We start from the raw sequence: 22361 nt of genomic DNA on the forward strand, positions 1-22361 counted from the left end.
TCAAGTTTGAAAATACGTCTTTTATGATTCAGTGGTCTCTTGAAAAATTCCTACAAAAACGTAGCATTTTATTTCATCTCAGAAAACGGCCTCTTTCTTTAGTTCCTTTTCCAAAGAATTTCCAAACAAAAGTATTACTTATAAACAAAGAAGGATGGACCAAGAGGAACAGTATTTACCTACCTAAAACCGTGCTGGAGGAGGTCATGGGAAGGACATAACGGCTGACTGAACAGAGAGCTGGACGGGAGGAATCCCCAGGGCTTGGATTAGCACCATCCCCGCCTCCTGGGCCTCGGAATCTGGGCCCCGCCCACTGCTCCCAGTGCGCAGCTGCAGCTCTGCCAAGGGCGCGGCCTGCAGAGAGCTGTGCGCTAGTGACAACAGTCTGGAGAGAACTGAAGGGTGATGGAACCGCGTTAAGGATGCTTTATAAAAGTTCTAAGCCTCTGGTTGGCGAGGGCAGAGGTCTGCCTATTCACTTGTGGCCGCCAAAGACGAACCTCATCAGTAAGTTGCCTTGCTTATTAAAACGTAAATCCACCACCTACCAGTCTGAGGTGGTCTGTCCCTCTCTTCGTCCTCTCCTCGTCCTCCTCAGAAGGGGGGACCGGTTTGGAATTTCACCCCAACTCCCCAGATTGTGAACCAACAAATTTGTCTCTCAGATTTGTTTCTCTTCTCGGCTTATTGAAAAAGGAACTGTGAGTTTGCGGATATGTATATTTATAGAGTGCAACTTATTTCACGATTTAAAATGACAGGTGGGAAATAATTTTTGCTTTACTTTGATGTTTCAAATAAGTGCTATTGAGGAGAAATTTATAAAAACTAAAATATATATTTAAATTTAACTTATTTTAACAATTTTTAGTAATAAAGTGAGTATACTATATCCAGAAAAAGACGGTGAAAACTTTGCCTTAATCATTTAAAATTAATATATCAAATAGATACCGTCCTATATTGTTGATAATAATGGAGCTATAGTAGCGTCCTTACATTTCATATCTAATTCACATTATTTCACATTTCATAAATCATTCCAGTAGATCAATTTACAGGGCACCTATAATGTAGTGTTTGATAAGAGACCTTTTCTTTAGCATATGCATTTATACAGCTATAAATTTCCTCTAAGCTCTGATTTAGTTTCCTACCACAAGTTTCAGTGTTTGTTTTTCACCTCAAAATTGTTTTCAGAATTTTTTTTGTAATTTCTTCATTGGCTCTTTAGGAATGTAATGTTATATAGTCATCACATGGTTTTGATTTTTAATTTTTTTCTGTTACTCATTTCTAATTTTATTCTATTATGGTGTGAGAATAGGCATTGTATTGTTCTGTGCCTTTTAAATTAATTGAAATTAGTTTTATGGTCTAGGATTTCAGCTGTTCTGGATTGTGTCCCATGTGTACTTGAGAATAATCTCTGTTCTGCTGTTTTATGGTGGAATATTTTATTTATGTCTGGTCTAGTTTATAGTTATAGATTATAGTGTTGCTAAGGTATTTTATTTCTTTATTGATCCTCTGCCTAGTTGTCCAATCAACTCTTGAAAATTAGACATTGAAATTATCATTGCTGTGTTGTCTCCCTCAATTCTGCTATATCATGTATTTCCCTTAATTTTTATTTTGTATATGTAGAGGCTTTGTTTTTATGTATACATATTTTTGTAATTGGTATAACTTTTTGATGGATTGTCTCTGTTGCCATTTTTAATGATTCTCTTTATCTCTAAGAACTTTTTTGTTTTAAATCTACTTTGATAACAGTATAGCCATTGCAGCTTTCTTAAGGTTGCTGTTTGCATGATATACTTTCCATATTTTAATTTTTCAAACTATTATTAACAGTATGTTGAATCTAGCATGTCTTTGGTAGACAGCATATAGTAGGATCTTGGCTTTTTGTATAGGAGGACAACCTCTGTCTTTTAAATGGATAATATTAATTAATACACATTTAAGAGTATTGTTTATATGGTTGGATCTACCTTTGCCATTTTACAATTTGTCTCTTTCTGTCTTATCTCTTTTTTCTTTTACTCTGACATTATCTTTTGCTTTATATGAGTATTTTCTAATATATATTTTTAATTCCTCTAAAGATTTTTAGCTATGTTAATCTTGTTTCCCTCATGGTTGTAGTGCAGCTTACCATATACATTTTAACTTATCTGAATCTACTTTAGATTTAAAAGAGCTTAATTCCAGTGAACATAAAAGCATTTCTCAATACAGTTTTATTACCCCTGCCCACCTTTGGTTCTATTAATGATATACATAGTGCATTTTTATATGTTATAAGCCAAAAATGTATTTTGAAAATATTACTTTATATAATTTTATGTCTAGTAGAAATAAAAATAAATCACATCTATAGACGGAATTTTTATATTAACCTCCTTGTTTACCATTTCTGTTTCTCTTCATTTGTTCCTGTGAATTTGAGTTACTGCCTAGTTTCGTTTCCTTACCTTCCTCCAGTGGTTTTGTTCCCAATCACTGTGTTTCTGCTATTATTGTCAAATATATTTTTTTCTATGTGTTACAGGTCCTACAGTAAAATTATATTCTTATTTGTAAATTCAACTTTTTAATAAATCAGTTAAAAGAAGAAAGGAAAGAAATACAAAATCACACTTCTTTTACATTATGTGATTACATTTCAGGGGCCTCTATGTGCCTGTGTGTGTTTGTGTATTCAAATTACTAAGTCACCTGCTTTCAGCCCAAAGAACATCTTTTAGAATTTCCTGTAAAGCCATGTGCAAGAAATAAATTCTCTCAGTATTAGTTTGTTTGAAAATGTCTTTACTTTGCCTTCAGTTTTGAAAGATATTATTTTTTTCTGGCTAGAAGACTCTAGACTGATAGGATTTCTTTAAGCACTTTGAATATATCATCCTACAACCTTTTAGACTTCATTGTTCCTGATGATAAATCCACTGTTAATTTCATCAGGATTCTTGTATACATATAATGAGGGCATTTCTTTTCCTGCTTTCAAGATTTTCTTTTGTCTTTGTCTTTCAACACTTAAAAAAGTTTAGACCCCAAGAGGGCTCTTCTTAGTTGTCTCTTTCCCTGCTTCTCTCTGTTTGACATACCAGTTTCACTGGTCAAGAATCCTGCAAGGATATTTAACCTCTGGTCTTCACCAGTAGTCCTTTTCCAGCATGGGACCTCTTTCCCAGCATGGGACCTCTACCTTACATCAGCCTTTCAGCCTTGGCAAGGGCCGATTCAGGATACACCATTCTCTGCTATTCTGCCTTGTGATTGGGAAGAAAGAATCTTTTGGCCATACTCTTGCCTGGAAGAGAGCTTTTACAATGTGAGGCTGCTGGTTGTGACCTGTCCCTCCAGGAGAGACAATAAGCTTTGATTGGGGATGGAAGGTGGATGGGGGGAGTCCATTTTCTTGGACACCTCTGCCCAGAGTTGAGCTTTTGTCACTGAAATGGTACAGTGAGAAAAGGTCATGGAACTAATGCCACAGACTGTCATTTTTTTTCTCCAAGATTTGGTATGTTTAGCTGCTTTTTCTTTCATTTGCTGTTAATCCTTTGGATAATCTCCATACACTTTAAATAGCTCTTCTTAAGTACTTTTCCTAATTATGATTATGTTACTGGAAAGATGTTTCACACAGTTATTCATGCAGCCAACGAGGAACTTGTCCATCCTAAAATTTCTTGTGTAAGCTATGCTTCAAGATTTCTGTTACTAGGAAAAACATGGTACCTGATCAACATTATATTTAACCCAAAGGTGTTTAAGTGATTTGGGATTATTTAAAATGTTTCTCTTAGTAAAAGCAAGTTACATGTACTTAAATGATACAGTTTCTAATTGAATACTGATAAAGTCTTACTCAGTTGTTTTATCAGTTTTCTACTGCCACTGTAACAAATTATCACAACCTGAGTGCCTTAAAACAACACAGATACATCAAGAACTCAACTGAGCTGGAATTGAGAGCTAAACTGCTAGGTGTTGGAGTAGCTGATTAAAGAAAGCAATGAGCCGAAAGTGAGAGTTAAGGCTTTAATATCTCATTATTCTGGTATAAGCAAGAGGCTAAAACTGGAGAAACTTCCTGTCCATTTCCTCTATGGAATTTTGTACCAGTCGGGTGTTAGAACAATCAGTGCAGATGTGAGGGTTATCTCACTGATATAGCTGTTAACAAAAGGGTGCAGCAGTTATATGGACTCGGGTTGGGAGAGTCTAGAAGTAGAAAAGTACTAGGTACCAAGTTTGGATGGGGAGAAAAAAAAAATCAAGATTTCTCCCACCTCCTCTACTTTAGATGGCCTTGGCAGAGGTGCCTGAAGAAGACCTCTGCACAAGGTCTCAAATAAAGAGACCTAGAAATGAAGGCAATTGAACTGGGAATGCAAATATATAAATAGCATATAAAAGGGCCTGAGTCCTTTACTGCAACTCCCTTCATAGATTACAAAGCACTGGCTGTGCACAAAGCCTGCTGGTGGGGGGTAGGAGGTGGGCAGCTTTTCCTATGAGGTCTGCCTAGTAAAACCTTTGTAGCTGCCTGTAGTTGGTCCTAAACAATCATGCTTTTGCCAGTGCCAGACTCCTCAGTTATGGTTCTGTAGATCTGAAGTCCAACATTGACTTTCTGTTCTAAGATCAAGGGATCAACTGGTTGTGTTTCCTTTAGAAAGCTTTAGGAAGTCATCTATTTTCTTTTCTAGCTTCTAGAGACCACGTACAGTCCTAGACTCTTAGCTTCTCCCTCCTTTTCAAAGTCAGAAAAACGGATCACTCTAACATTGTATCACTCTGACATTGCTTCCATCTTCACTTCTCTAATTCTGACTCTACTACTTTTCTCTTTTACTTTAAAGATACTTGTAATTACAATCAGCCCACCTGGATCATCCTAACCTCTTTATTTTAATCAGCTGATTAGCAATCTTAATCACATCTACAGCCTAAATTCCCTTTTGCTATGTACTCTTACATATTCATAGATTCCTGTGATTGAAGCCATTATTTTTCCTACCATATTTGCATATCTCAAAAACCATTTAACTGTCCCTCATAATCCTGCCGGAGAAGGCAATGGCACCCCACTCCAGTACTCGTGCCTGGAAACCCCCATGGACGGAGAAGCCTGGTAGGCTGCAGTCCATGGGGTCGCTAAGAGTCGGACACGACTGAGCGACTTCACTTTTACTTTTCCCTTTCATGCACTGGAGAAGGAAATGGCAACCCACTCCAGTATTCTTGCCTGGAGAATCCCAGGGACGGCGGAGCCTGGTGGGCTGCCGTCTATGGGGTCGCACAGAGTTGGACACGACTGAAGCGACTTAGCAGCAGCAGCAGCAGCAGCATAATCCTGCCAGTATAGCCAGACCATTTACTTAAATTATATCATCAGCCACATGAGATTTCTGTTCTTTATTCATGTCTCATATAAATATTCAAATCAAGCAAATATCTGTCTTATAAGTAATTATGGGCTCTAGTGTCATATGTCCTTTCCCTGTCTTTCTTACTTTCTTCTCCTAAATTACACATGTGTGAACAGATCTTTAGACTTTCTTGGTTGTTACTCATACTCTCAAAGCCACATCTTTACTGACATCCTAACATGGTTGCTATTCAGTATATCCTAACAAACTATGTCAAGACTCACTCCATTGTTGCCTCAGATTATATGTAGCATTGGTCATTTACCAGAATTTGAAAAAACACTCCTCAAGAAAGGAAAATACACAAAATCTCTATATGTCTGTGTGTTAGTGGGGGGTGGGGTATAATCAATAATTAGCCTTCTGATTCAGAGACAGTGAATAAAGACAAATAAATTATGTGTATGCAGTGTTATTTGAGGTATTCTCTTACTTTCCCTTCTGACACTGGTGGAGTCTGTAGTGATATCCCTTTCATTCTTGATACTGGTAATTTGTATTCTTCTCTCTGTATATCTTTCTCTTTCTTTTGTTTTCCCCTCTCTCCAGCCTCTGCCTCACCTTACCCCATCCCCACACCAGAACTCTATGTTTGTCTCTCTTTGTCTCTTGCAGTAGTCTCTGAAAGTTTATCAATTTATTGATCTTTTCAAATTTTGATTTTTAATTTTCTCTCTGTTTTTCTATTTTCAATTTTATTTATTCTTACTCTCACTTGTATTATTTCCTTTATCCTTGTTTTGCATTTAAATTTTCAGATTGTTTTTCTGGTTTGTGAAATTGAAAGCTTAACTCATTAATTTTATATTTTTCCCCTTCATATGTATATGTATTTTTCTCTAAAGAATGATTTTATTAGCTTCCACAACTTTTGGACTTTTTGACCCATACAAGTGTTTCATTTTCAAACTATTTTATGTTAAAAATATTTTCTCTCTTATTTGTTTTCAGCTCCATTTTTTTATGGTCAGAAAATATACCCTCTGTAGTATCAATGATTTTAAATGTTTGATATTTGTTTAGTGGATCAGTATATAGTCTACATTTGTGATTGTTTCACAGGTAATTAAATGTATTTATATGGATTCTGCTGTCATTGGTTGTAGCTTCTGTAAATGTGACTGAGTAAAGTTAGTTGATGGGGCTTCCCAAATGGTTCAGTGGTAAAAAATCTGCCTGACAATGCAGAAAAGATGGGTTTGATCCCTGATGCAGGAACATCCTCTGGAGAAGGGAATGGCAACCCACTCCAGTATTCTTGCCTGGAGAATTCCATGGATGGAGGAGCTTGGCCTGGTGGGCTACAGTCCGTGGGGTCACAAAGAGTTGGACACAACTGAGAACACACACACACACACACACACACACATATTCTGCCTTTAAGTAATGTTGTATCATGTAATATAAAGTGTAAGAAACTTATGATAGTATGATTCATCCCCTCAGTTGTGGTATTATCATTCTATATATCTGGAAAATAACAAAAGGGCTGTCTAAATTACACAATAAAATAACAATAAATAAAATAAAAAATAATAGCAAAAATTGTCTAAATAACTTGATTTCTTCATGAAATAGTCAAGTAAATATATAAATATAATTGGATAAATATTCATTAATACTTTATTATATAAATTTATTCCATTCTATTGTAAATTTTGCCAAGCCAGGATTAATATATCATGTTTTATTAAATGTTACAAATAATCCACATGAGAAGTATGCCTTCTCAGTCAAAACATTGCAGTTAAGAATATTGGTAAAGGAGGTTTGATTTGTTTTTCATTAGGATACATAATTTGAAAAATTTAGGGGCAAATAAATACATTTATATAAAGGAGCAGTTGAAATATCAACAACCTCAGATATGGAGATCACATTACCCTTATTGCAGAAAACAAAGAACTAAAGAGACTCTTGATGAATGTGAAAGAGGAGAGTGAAAAAGCTGGCTTATTCTCAACATTCAAAAAACTAGAATCATGGCATCTGGTCCCATCACTTCATGGCAAATAGATGGAAAAACAGTAGAAACAGTGACAGGCTTTATATTCTTGGGTTCTAAATCCCTGCAGATGGTGACTGCAGCTAGGAAATTAAAAGACACTTGCTCTTTGGAATCAAAGTTATGACAAACCTAGACAGCATATTAAAATCAGAGACATTACTTTGCCAACAAAGGTCCATCTAGTCAAAGCTATGGTTTTTCCAGTAGAAATGTATAGATGTGAGAGTTGGACAATCAAGAAAGCTAAGCACCGAAGAATTGATGCTTTTGAACTGTAGTGTTGGAGAAGACTCTTGAGAGTCCCTTGGACCGCAAGGAGATCCAACCAGTCCATCCTAAAGGAAATCAGTCCTGAATATTCATTGGAAGGATTGTTACTGAGGCTGAAGCTCCAGTCTTTTGGCCACCTGGTGCAAAGAGCCAACTTATTGGAAAAGACCCTGATGCTAGGAAAGACTGAAGTCAGGAAGAGAAGGGGATGGCCAGAGATTGAGGTGGTTAGATGGCATCACTAACTAAATGGACATGAGTTTGAGCAGGCTGTGGGAGATGGTGATGGGCAGGGAAACCTGGTGAGCTGTAGTCAGTGGCTTCACAAAGAGTCAGACACAACTGAGTGACTAAACAACAATGAAGGAGGAGCTGTATGTTCCTAAGTGGTTTATATATAAATGGATAAAAATTTGAGTTCATAATATGTCTTCTTTTTGTCTGAAATTTGGGACTGGAGCATGGGTCCTGAGCATGCTTCCAGGAATTGTACATGAGGGCAGGATGGACTTACTTGATGTTTTCTGTAACTGTAAAATTAGGATTAAAAACTTCAGAGGTTTCTTTTTTTTCCCCCTTTCTCCAAATTACTACACTTGATTTTGTTGAAGTATTCTCTCTAACTTGAATTTTGATTTCATAAAATTTTCCATATTTTGATTATGTATTTATAGGCATAGTGTTATTACCACGATAGTGTCTTTTCACATTTTTCTGATTTTTTTCTTCATAACAACATTTTAATCACTCTGTGGATATCCATTAATTAGTTTTCACTGCAAAAATAATATTATAGTGCATATAAAACAAGATAAAAATAACAAAACAAACTTAATATAGAAATAACATACCTGGAATATTTACACTCATGATCACTGATCATTTCCATGAGTTGGCTCTAGAAATATTGCATTTATTTGACTAGGTACTTCACATGGGTACCATGGGGTTTTATCATGGACATTAATGCCCAGTTTATTAATCTGGCTTATATTTTAATCGGTGTTTTCATTTACCAAGTTCAAAAAGCTTTCAGTTTATTAACATGTGTGTGGTAAATATTCAAGTATGTTTTATTTTACAATTATAGGTTATAATTTCTTGTCTAAAAATTGTCCAGTTGCTTTATGTATGAATACATAATTCCAAAACTTTGAGCGTATAAGTTTTGTTGCTGTTGTTGCTGTTATAAAGATATTTATAGGCATAATTTTACATGCCATAAAGTTCACCCATTTTATTTGCACAGTTCAATTATTTCATTTATACAGCTGTGCAGTTATCGTCACAACCCAGTATCATGGTCAGTTTCTTTTTTCTTATTTCATCTTTTCTGCATGGTGAAGGAGGACTTATTTTTTGAAAGACCCCTTCAGTGAAAGATGGGTGGAGCTGAACTCTAAAATGACTTATACGGTTATTTCCTAGTCTAATGATATCTCTCTTTAATTTGACATATGCATCGTTCTGGTACAAAATGAATTCTAAGAGTATCAGGACATTTTTTTGCTACTGTTAGAAGGAAAATTTGAAAGGTTGAACAGGACAGACATAGCCTAGATTCTGTTTGGTTGTTTTTTTGACCTTTCTGTAAGTGAAAAATTTCCGCAGAATATTGATTACTGTTGCAGTTTCCAACTCAGATGTAGGTATTGGATAGAAGCAAATGTGAGCAGTTATCTGATGCTCCCAAACCATGCTTGTGGAGAGCATTGCTCACATGCTGCGCACATCTCCAGCTCACCTGGGAAGCCAGTCCTACAGTCCTCAGGCTGGGGCTACTTCTTCTCGGTGATGCACCCAGAGAAGGAAACGTCAGTGTATTCACCTGGCTCCCTACCACAGAGACACCTTTGGAAAGAAGTCACCTGAAACAGGTTAGCACCTAAATACCTTCCCAACCCTTGCTCCAGCCTCCTACCTGGAGAGAAGCAGAGCAGGGACAGCTGGTGCCGCAGGTGGACTACACCTAGAACAGTGGGAGCAAAGAACATGGCTTCATTGTTGGGGTGCTCAGTCACCAGAAGACTCTGGCTTCCACCTTGCAGCAGTCCAGCCCGATCTGGACTCTTCATTCACTCTGAGGAACCCCAAACTCAGAGGAAACCCTATGCCAGGACCTCTGCTCCCAGACAGAGGAACACATCTGCCACTTCCACACCCTGACAGTGTTAAGTTTTAAAAGGCCAAAGAGGTCTAAAATGTTTATACATATCTGCAGGTTATTATAATTAATTTATAATATATATTTTCCAATGGTTGTGAAGAAAAATATTTTCTGTAAAGATTTTTATAAAATCTTCTGACTCAACTGATTGGAAAGGAAACACCTGGTAAAGTAGTCTTCAAATATTTGTGAAATAAAATAAAGGGAAAACACTTCTATGGGGCAATCAGGCAGAGTTGTACTGAAATGGACATTAAACCATTTTCACATGCACAGACTAATGAGTTTATAGGGAATGGTCCCTAATTAAAACAAACTATCTTACTCAAAGAATGTGGAGCAAAATAATGCTGTTTTAAATATTATATTATAAAATATTATAACATTTATATTTTAAATATTATATTAACACACATCAATATTATTAATATACATTAATATATTAATACACATTATATCAATACTACCATGAACCTATGGTGTTATATAAGGAAAATTGAAGTTTATGTCTATCAAATCTGCAACTTAAATCTTGGCCCTCAGAAATTATTAGAGGTTTTCAACAGTTTCTAAGAAAATATAGATAGGAGAGTTGATATCAGAATTACATTTGCAGTATTCTCAATTCAGTGTATAAATTTGTGTTTATGTTCATGCCAATGTGTGAATGTATATGTGTTTCCATGAGCCATGATGTAAACTTGCTATCAATATGTTAGTTGACTGTCTTGTTTTGCTAAGTATTATACACCCATATAAATTCCTGTTAACTTAAATATTTTAAAGAATTTCTGTTTCAAATTATTTTATAAACCTATATGTTTAAATATTATTGTATAATGTTTTATAAGAAGTGTAGTTTGCATAAATTTACCAATTTGAGTTCTTGGGTCAGGCATATATTTTAACAGCGGAATAGCAGAGTAGGCTGAAATAGTCTAAGCTCTAAGTCTGTCTTGGAAATGAGACCAATTGCTCAGATAGGGTATCCTCCAGTTTGCGAGCAGGTTCACACAACAGTATTATATTTCTAAATGGAAAATAAAATTGAGGGAGTTAAAGTGATTTTAATATTTCTGTATCCTGTTGAATTACTCTTCTTTATTTTAGAAGTTTATTTCAGTCTAAGTAACTGAGATTGATGATGATCCACCATCAGCCATCTGTTCTCACTTGCCTTTACCAGAACATCCTAAATTACTTTGAACATTTTTCAAAACATTTTACATTGTTCATGTTTTAGCTTTTATTTCAGGCTGCACATGCAGAATTCCTGTGTTCCATCAATAAAACATCAAAAATAGTAAGAATCATCCTGCTTATACTGCCAATATTGCTCATCAAATGTTTGGAAAATATTAAGTTTGATTCTGTGATATATCAATCATGAATTCTTTACTTACAAGGGTTAGAGAAATTAGAAGTGCAATGGCATGACCTTTGAGTAAGTATAACCCATTATACATGTGAAAATAACGATAAATATACTAAGCACATACGCATATATACACACATATATGCACATGCATTCTGATTGTTATAACAGATTATAATAATTTTATGGCTTAAACCAATGCAAATTTATTATCTTAGAATTCTGGGGTCAGAATTCCAACATGGGTCTCACTTGGCTAAAACCAGTGTATCAGCAGGGTTATATTTCTTCCTGGAGAAAAATAACAGAAAGAATGTAGGAGAGAATCCACTTCCTTACCTCTCCCAGCTTGTGGAGACCACCTGCATCTCTTGTGGCCCTTACCTCCATCTTCAAAGTCGGAAGTGGTGGGCAGAGTCCTCATGCTGCCATCTCACTTGGTCTCTGTAAGTAGGAAAGACCCTTTGCTTTTTAAGGGCTAATAATAGATTGTGCTCACTTAGGATATTCATGATAATCTTCCATCTTTAAGTTATTTAAGCTTAATTATTTTTGCAAAATCCCTTACGCCATCAAGCTAACCTATGCAACAATTCTGAGGATTAGAGTGTGGCTATCTTTCAGAGCTATTATTCTGTGTAAACTGCTGAATATGAGACCTATTTAGTAATATTAATAATATCAAAAGTCATTTGATTCAAAATGTGAAAAATCACAAGTGCTTTCTTTAGGCTTAAGATGAAGTATGCAGTTAATATTTTCAATATAATATTAAGTAAGCATATATTTATTGACAAAATATGAAAAGATTAACTGTAAAAGGAAACATTTATAAAATTGTCTTCATTAAAACTGAGAATTTTGATCAACAAAGGCATTGTTAGACTGAAAAGGAAAGTGAGGGCTCAAATCCAGATAATATATTAAGTGCACCTAAACATCAATAATAAGTGATCAGAAGATGCAATAGAGGAAAAAAAATAGCAAAACGAATTTTGCTTTGAATTTTCACTTCATCAATAATAAATACAAAATTACTGTTAGTATCTGTAATGGATCTTAATATCATTGACCAAAGGAAAATGCAAATTAAAACCTTAATGTGGTGGCTTAGATGATAAATCATCTGCATGCAATGCCGACATTAGATCTGGATTTGATCCCTGAGTTGGGAAGATCCCCTGGAGGAGTGCATGGCAACCCACTCCAGTATTCTTGCCTGGAGAAGCCCCATGAACAGAGGAGCCTGACAGGCTACAATCCATGGGGTCGCAGAGAGTCGGACATGAGTGAGTGACTAAGCACAGCACATACACCTACCTTAATGCTGGTTTTTTGTGTTTTTTTTTAACTGACAATACTGACTTTGATAAAAATGTAGAATGGCTGAGACACTGATATACTGCTTTTAGAAGTAGAAATTGGTACAACCACTTTGGGAAACTATATAGAATGTATACCATTGCTAAATATAGGCTTTCCTTATAACCCATTCATTCCCCTCCTAGATGTATATGTGTAATAACATGAGTACCAATATCCATCAAAAATGTGGAGACAGTTTGTATTTTTTAATACTTGTTTATATTAGCCTCAAAGGTGAAGCAACTAAAATTCTATCAACACTAAGATAAATAAATGGTGATATGTTAATACAATGGAACATTAAACTCAGTAAAATGTAACAAACCACTACTACATGCAACATGTATCAATTCAGTAGAAATTGAAGAGCAAAAACATTTATACCAATCAGTATATAGTATGTAATTGCACCCATATAAAGTTCAAAACCAAGGGTAAATCTCTGGTGATAGAAGTCAGATACCAGTTACTCCTATAGGTGGCTTATAGACAGTAATGTGAAATGAGAGACACCTTTGTGGAAAATGTCATATATCTTGGTCTAGGGTGCTGGTTACATGAGGATATTTATGTGTAAAATCTTATCAAACTATCACATCAAACATTAGTACATTTTACACTATGCATATAATATTTCTGTTAAAAATATAAAGAATCACCTGGAGTGGTGTTTGTTTGCTATTAAAAGTCAGTTTCTGGCAAATACTTCCAGACTTTCTGATTCAATTAATCTTGTATGAATACAAAGTATGAGAGCTTTTTGGAAAGTCTCCAGGTGATTCTAAACCACAGTTTGGATAGAGAGGCACTTTAATAAAAATTGCTGGAGGACTGAAATGTAAAGAGACTGCTTAAAGACTAAATGGCCAGCAATTTGGCTAGAGTATTAAAAATAATAGAGTGCAAAAGCTACAGGGGTAAACACTCTGAAACCAACCAGTAATAACAGATAAGGAGATATTGGCCAGTCAACACCATCCCATAACATTGGGAAAGTTCCCAAAAGGCCCAGACTTTCTGAGGTGACCAGATGTTTTCCAGATACTGTTGGAACAGACTATCATTTCAGTAGTTGGAAGATCATAGCATGCATGTTTAGCCTCCCAGCTGTTGCCTTCTGCTTGTTTTGTGAGTATTCTCCTACAAATGTACAATTGGAGAAATAACAAACATCTTGAAAGACAAGGTCATCAAAAGTTAAGATCTAGCCTTGAAATTTTCTCTCCTCCTTCATGTGCTAGTCTTCTTTGCAGCCCTAAATTCCAACCTCTGTCTTCCCAACAGTGGTTCCCATTGTTCCTCATAAAAGAATCAGATTTTGATGCAATTGTATGGGTCATAAGGAAGGCATATACTTAACATTAGTATGAACCATTACAGTTTTCCAATTTTACTTTTACAATCCCTGAACCACTGCTTTCCATTCAGTCTCTCTTACCCTGGATGAGAACTGGCAAGTTCTCTAAAAAGAAAAGTGCCCTCACTTATCTCAGATACTCAACTCCTTGACTCTTAAATATATATATATATAATGTACCATCATTTTATATATTGTTTCCAGATATTATAGTAGTGGTAGAGGAGCAAAAGTGAACAAGCTTATATTCTTGATATAAGAGAAAGTACAACATTACTGGTATTTTTACACTCTCTTTAGACAAGGGAAGAATGCTAGAACCCTACAGATTTCCTTCCTACTCATATGTTATATTGATCACTTTTATTAAATACATATAGAACATTACTTAAGATATTGCTATTTTTGAAGTCAATCATATATTTACTGACAGACATTCCATTTTAAATGATTTTCTTTTAATGTCAAATTTCTCACCATCTGGGATGATTTCCTCTCTACCTTTTGTATTTCCATAAATACAGATGTGCTATTGATGAATTATCTCACTTTATTTTTTTCTAAGATGTTATTTGGTGAGAATCTGGACTAGCAGGTGTTTTCCTTACTAAGAAAAATATATTGATTCTGGATTCCATTGTTCCTCATAAAATATCAGATTTCAGTGCAGTTGTTACTTATTTGAGACAATCCAACCACCTTGCACTAATTTTTAAGTTTGCAACATGTCTTTGATTTTCAGCAGTTTTTTCCTTATATATGTATATTCCTGCTTAGTGTTTTAGGGTTTCTTGAATATATAACTCTGTATTTCACATGCTTTTATGTTTCCATTATTTAGGTTATAATTTACTTATTTTCTGGTGCTCTTTTCCAGGTAACCAATTATTTCCTCAACTATAACTTTCTTTCTCCCAGTATTTTTTGGGATTATATTTCATCATTTTCTTTGATTAAAGCATAGCAACAAAAAATAATTTATATATAAAGAACTTGACAAATATTTACATATGTAAGCATATCTATAGCCACCACTTCATAAAGATATTGATCAAACATTTATAACACCCTGGTGGATTTCTTTCAGCACCATTCCTGTTGAAGATAACAATCATTTTTATACTAGTCATCATAAACTAATCTTGCCCTGTCTTGAACTCATATGAATCCCCACTCCAAAAGTGAGAAACTTTGCTCTATCTGCCAATCCATTCACTTAATTCTTCATTTCCAGTATACTTGTATAGAAGCTATCCTCACTCGGTCATGTCCGACTCTTTTCGACCCCATGGGCTGTAGCCTGCCAAGCTCCTCTGTCCATGGGATTTTTCAGGCAAGAATACTGGAGTGGGTTGCCATTTCCTTCTCCAGGGGATCTTCCTGTCCCAGGGATCGAATCTGGGTCTCCTGTATTGCAGGCTCTGAGCCACCAGGGAAGACCATACATGTATAGCATTGTTAGAACTGTTAACCAGGACCTCCAATGTACACAAGTATGTCAACCAAACTTCAGTGTTTATGTACAATATAATTTGCTTTATTTTCCAACTCCATTCTTTCCAAAGTTATTTAGGTCAGCATTTTTCTACTCATTATGGAGGTTTCATAAAAGCATAATTCAGTTATATTGTTTTCTCTCATTTTGCATCCCATCCTATAATTTCCTGTCCTACGAAATGCTGGGTTTTTTTTTTTTAATTTACATACATTAAGTTTCACTCTGTGTGCTAAGTTTTATGGGTATTGACATATGCTTAGTGTCATATATCTACAATTACAGTATCATATGGAATAGTTTCAAATACTCTGAAAATCCTCTGTACTATCTATTCAACCCTCCTTTCCTGTTCCCAGAATGCAATATCTGTTCCTTATTCTGAGAATATTATTTTGATTGTTGTTTTATTCTGCTCTGTGTTTCATCTGTGTCTGCCTTTTTCCTTTCAACTATATAGTAACTTTTCATAATTGATGCTTAGGTCCAATAAACAGTCTTAGCTTCTTTTAAAAGTATGTAAAATGTTTATTTGAAACTTTATTTTGATTTGGTTTCCAAAAGAAACTGTTGATAACTTTAATCAAAAAAGTTGAAAAGATTTTCTAACTTTTTTGTAGATTTTATCTTGTCTGTGATTGACACTTGGGATTCTATCTACTATATACTACTAAAGTCTATTTTCAGAGCCATCTTTAATTGGCTTTTGTTTATAGCATCTATGTTCTTGAGCAACATACCATCTTTGTCCACCTATCATTATTATGTGATTCATGGAAAAGTTAATTTACCATTAATATGCTAAGAGAATATCCCAATCAACAAGGTACTTATTACCTTTTTAAAAAATGTGCATATTTTAAACACTTTGCCATTAATATGCTAAGAGAATATCCCAGTCAACAAGGTACTTATTACCTTTTTAAGAACTGTGCATATTTTTAGAAGAGGGAACAGGAGGAGGAAATGAGGAGGAGGAGATAAAAGAAGGGGAGAAGAAACAGGACGAAAAGAGGGAGAGGAAGGAGAACAAGCATAAGAAGAAAGAGGAGAACAAAGAACAGAAGAAATACACATAGAAATAAAAATGGAAGGAGTAGGAGAACATGTGATTATGTAAAGAGATATTTCATATGAGAATTAGTCAGCTCCTTTACATAGCCAATCATTATGTTAAAATATATCTACTCCACAATCTCAATATCACAAAAACTTGACTAGGAAATAACCTTTTCAGTTGCTACTTTATAGATATATTTTAAAAGATAATGAAAAATACTTATAATTAAAACTTAAATGACCATTTGAACAATTTATTAATGCATGGTAAATTGTTCATTTTTTTAGAGATGAACGTTTATTATCAATTAAATATCATTATTTTGCAATTGTTATGTGGGTGAAATTATTAAACCATTGCCAAGTCAACCACTGTTTTTAAAGGTGCAATAGCTGGTACATTTTGGAAATTTAAAATTTAGGAAAAATAATTCAGGTACAAAGTTAAACACTAGGGAAACAAGAATACTAAAAATGGATGATCACTTTATAAGTTTATTTTTTCTATCTTGGAAAAACCTAACATCTAGCTAATGTTAATGTATAAGACATTTTTTCATAAAATGTTTAATCTCACAGATACATACACATATTGACATAATTCAACTTATGAAAAATAAATTTTGCTTGTAGACATCATATTATAAAAGTTTTTTTAATACATTATGTACCCATCCACATCAAAATATTATTTTCATTTCATTTTTATTTCCTATTTTAGTACTCTTATAACTCACAGGAAATTTCAAAATTAAGCCCTTCTTAGCTGCACTAATTGTACACATGAATTAAGCTAGTCAACTATTTTATTCAAACTCTTCAAAAACTATGCTGATGACATTGTTAAAATATATTTTTATATTAATATAATAGAAATAAAATTGTTAAAATGTATTAAAATACATTAACATAATTTCAAAACTCATTTAACACAAATGTTAAAAAAATAATTTGGTTGGTTTATCCTAAAAACTTATATTAGAAAAGTATTTTGAGTAATATCATCAAATTCCATATAAAATATGATTGCCAAGCTAACTTATTTCAACTTAAAATAGAAAAAACAAATCACGATAAGTTAGTTTACATATTACCAATTTAAATGCCTACTCTTTCAAACTTCAATGTGATTTTATAATATATTAAATATATTTGCATATTGAAAATGTGCTAATAATAATGAAACCTGGAAATGCCTTTAGTGATTAGAATTCTATCTCCTCCACACACAACAAACAAAAAACACTGTAAGAGATTTTTGATAGCATGAAGCCAAGATTAGCAAGAGAAAATCAGAATACTAATGAACCTATCACTGATGCTCTAAATTTAGCAAAGATTACAGGAAATCTGCCCTCATCTTACCAATTCTGCAATTTTCACTGCAGCTCTTTTGAAACCTATTGTAGCTTACTGCAATAATTTATTTACCCTTTCCTTCATTTTCATCACTGCCTTTAAAAATACTTAAAATTATACTCACCATTTGTTATTTTACAGTATTTTAGACTTTCTGTTGTATTTCCAAGAGTCCCCCAACCCACAAAGAAACAAGTGCTCATCTATAAGGCATAGGAAGCCATAATAATATTTTATCTGAAAATGAATATATCTATATATATTGACTTAATGAACAGGATGATTTTCACAATACTGTAACATCTGTGTTTCTTGCAATGAAAGATGTTCCATAAACTCATTTGACTCCATAAAGCCAAACTAATATAACTACTGTAGAGTAACCACAGTGAGATGCAAGTATTAGTTCAAGAAGCTCACATTAATATAAAGGCCTTTTCAGATTGGAGGCAGCCAACTTAACCAATAAAATTTGGGCATATTCAAAGTGTTTATAGTACTGTATTTCCTCAGAAGTCTACATTTTGGGAGAATTATAAACAATTATAGCATAGGCAAGAGAAAAGATTAGAATTTTGGAAGTAAGCCATGTGAACAGCAGTTCATTTGTTTTATAGAATCCTAAAGTGAGACAAGTCCATCATTTATAATATGAGAAGATTTTCTATCCAAAGAAGAAAACCTGCCTTGAATTAATCTAGAACTGAGAAACATATCTAAAAGTAGAATGCATAAATAAACTAACCCAACTTCAAACAAAAGTATATAAAAAATAAATAGGTATTTTCAAAAGTAAAACAGAACTTTGCAGTATTATTTAAGGTGGTAAAATTGAAAATATCATAGTTTAAAAATCACTATAAGCAACTGAGCAATGTACAATATTTCTAAGTGAGGGGGTTACTATCAAAATTCAATTTCTAAATAATTACATTACCAAATTAATGGGAACATGATAATTTAAACTAACAGGCAGAAGCATTAGTAAAACAGTAAATCAGAAATTGTAGCAATAATATATGAGGGTCTAATTTTTCACAGCACTATACTGCCAAATTAAATCTTGGATGGAAACTGATGTTCCATTTGATTTTATAATTATTGACTTGGCCATGAACTTGCTACTCACTGAAAATAGTTATGAATGATTGCCCAGCTATTGCTGGGAGGTAGAAGGGCTGCTGAAAGTTGAGCAAGAGTTTCAACTTATTGAAGTTTCTCTGAGTGAATGAAGTAATACTGGTAGCTGATGAGGTTTACTTATAAGCACACAAATTTGGCCATGTATATGCAATTGTTTAAATGTTTATAATTAAATACTATAAATTAAAAATTATAAAAAGACCAGAACTTCAAAAGTGAAGTGACCAATTAATCATATATTTTTCTTCCTTAATAATCTAAAAATCTATATTTTAATTGGTGGAAAATTTTTTAAATTCATATTTTTCTGTAAATTAATGTTAAATATGAATCAAGTAGTGTAAACAAAGAATTATGTTAAAAATTTATATTTCTACAAACCATATGTGAATGTGACCTAGTATTTCCTACAGAAATATGCTTGTGTTTTCTGTAACATGGAGAGGAGTTTAAACATTGCTGGCGAAGATAGGACTGAATTCTGAATGTAAATGTACCCACTGTATATTAGACAGCATCAGCTATAAATTGGGTTAATTATTTAAAACACATTAAAAGTTATATTTTGGTTTTAAGTTTATTAATTTGGTAAAATGTATGTATTTGTAACCTAGGATTGGTAATGATTTTGCTGTAGCAGTAAAAATAAAATGTAGTTCTGTTTATAGTATTGAAACATAAATGTATTTTTCTCCACAAAACAGAGGTATCATCAGTAAGAAACATGAGTTATAACATGAAAGAGTATAAGGTAAAATGATTAAATAATCTGTTCATGCCACCATCTTGTTATATTATGCCAGAAGACTATCTTTCTCTTGAAATTTAGTGAGTTCACAAGAACATACCTCACTTATAGATGGATTATGTTTTAGGATATTTAGTATTAGAGATGGCAGTGTTCTTTACCTATTATGTTAAGATCATGTAAAATTGAATACTGGCCTAATGGTTATTTCTCCAATAGGGTCATCATTAATCTGTTGCATTTTCAGTAAGACTTCTATTTACCTCCTACTTTCCCAACAACACCCCAGCTGCTAATTCTTGACAGAAGGCTTTAAAGACAGAAGCAGCTTACACTTCTATCTGTTAATGATCCTCATTTGAATGATCTATTCACAAGTTGGCAGAGATGCAGCCATATTGCCTGACATAGCTGATTATCATATCTTAGCAAATGAAGAGAGCCCTAGGGCATTAAGAACTCTCAACTATTAATACTGGTTTGCCACAAGGCAGTTGTATAAACTGACAGTTTGGCAGAGGCATGCCTCCTTGCATACTCATATACTGACTACCTCTGAAATATCATTAGTATCACTAAGTTTTCAGTAACAGTTCAGTGTAAAAAATCAGCCATTATGGAACAAAAAGTGTAAACAGATTACCTTGATGCTATTATAGGATCTATTACACAGCAGTTTATCAGATTGAAAACTTTAAACAAAAATAATGAAAATTTAATAAAATATGTTTTTGTTTTTCTCTGAAAGTGTCAACTGTACATGGAATGTGCTTACAAATTTTAGACTTTAGAACTATGTAAGATTTCTCACAAAAATAATTTGAAGTTAGAAACCATTAAGATTTTTAATTGATGTAAATTTTATTTGAACACTTAAAATAATGTTTTTCATAAAAGATGTCTAAAAACAGGATGTTTATATTTTAGAAGCAATATATACCAATGTTTTAATTGTTGTATTAAGGACATTTTGCTATGTAATATTAATATTTAATATTGCTTAAATATTGGTAAAAAATATGAAACTGATGAGTTCTTAGTGTTCAAATGATTCTTTGAGGACCACAATAATTTATAAATTTCAACAGTTATAGTTACATGATTAATTATAATTATCTAAAAGATCATGGAGAATATTGGCATCAATCATCTGAAGTATATTTTTACCTAAGTTTTGTCTTAAGTATATCTTATATTCCATAGAAAGGTAATTTTCTCCTACAGAACTTAATCTATACTAAATTATAGGATGACATTTTTAAAAAAAGTAAGTGGGCAAATTGTACAACCAATAACCCAGTTGTAACATGTATCTTCCTACATACTTAAACTTTAAATCCTTGAAATGATTATTTAGTGTGATGATTTTAACAATATTATGTTTAAATCTTTTATTTGTTGGCATTCTCCATGCCGAAGATAAGGCAAAAGTAAGTGGATAGAGAAAAGACCCTTAACTTGATAATTATTCTTGCTTTGTATAAATTAGCACAAGTCTTGGGCAAAGCCTTTGCAATACACTGTGATGCTTCTACTTTCTCTAATCAATTATCTCTTCTAATGTTCAGAAAAAATATTTTACATCTTCTTCATTCTTTATAAGACTCCAATGTTACTTTCGATGCATGATTTTATTTTATATTTCAATGAGAAAATATAAACAAATCTTAATCCTCAGTCTTTTTATTACTTTTCTTTATAATAGTTCTCTTTTTTAAGTTTATTGAGATATAATTCACATACAGTATTAATTACCAACTTAAACTGGATAATTCAGTGGTTTGTAGTATGTTCAAAAAGTTGTGCAATCATCATCAGATCAATTTTAGAAAACTTTTACCTCCCCATAAAGAAATTTGTGTATCTGTTATTAATAACTCCCCATTATTCCCTAGTCTCTTAAACTCTACATTACAACTTTTATACTTTATTTATAGGCATACTTTATACACAACATATAAATGGAATCATATGATACCTGGCCTTTTGTATCTGGCTTTTATGACTACTTTCACATAGCATAATACTTTCAAAGTAGTGAAAGATTAAGATGAAATGGAAAATCCACAGAATATTTCCAAACAGATCTCTCTCCTATTTGTTTGGTTCATATGTTTCACCATCAATATACTCTGTTTCACACATAAGTTTTCTATAGCAAAATTCATACCATTCTAGGGCAGTTATATTATCCTGACAACTTTAGTGTCATCTCTTCCCTAGGCTCCCAGGTAAAGTTTGCAATCTCATGAATAGTTCCTTCCAGTTCTTCCAAATGTAGTATTGCAGGCTTTATAATCATCATTACTTCAGGTTACCTGGCAAGGGTAGACACAGGTAGGCATGGCAGCCACTGGGTAATTGAGCCATGAAGTTGGCAAAGACTGTAGGTGGAAATGAAAATCATTTCATGAAAGTATATGCCCTCCTTAAAGATATTGTTGTCTCATGCCTGTTTTATCAGTTAAAGATTCACTCAAATATAATTGCTGAGTTTACTAATTTTCAATTTTGTAAGTGTTTTCTTTCAGTTCAGTCACTCAGTCATGTCCCACTATTTGTGAC

General features: G+C 33.5%; 1 long non-coding RNA gene across 1 annotated transcript in view; it reads left to right on the forward strand.

Moving 5' to 3' along the window:
• Positions 1-315: 315 nt before the first annotated feature.
• LOC145534808 (uncharacterized) overlaps positions 316-22361 on the forward strand; it is a 204067-nt gene continuing 182021 nt past the window's right edge. Inside the window, exon 1 of the long non-coding RNA XR_014075010.1 lies at positions 316-510. This is a non-coding gene — a long non-coding RNA (uncharacterized LOC145534808). The remainder of the gene's footprint in view (positions 511-22361) is intronic.

The sequence above is a fragment of the Giraffa tippelskirchi genome, chromosome 1 (genome assembly GCF_054371585.1).
Source record: "Giraffa tippelskirchi isolate mGirTip1 chromosome 1, T2T-mGirTip1v1.2.pri, whole genome shotgun sequence".
NCBI classification, from domain to species: domain Eukaryota; kingdom Metazoa; phylum Chordata; class Mammalia; order Artiodactyla; family Giraffidae; genus Giraffa; species Giraffa tippelskirchi.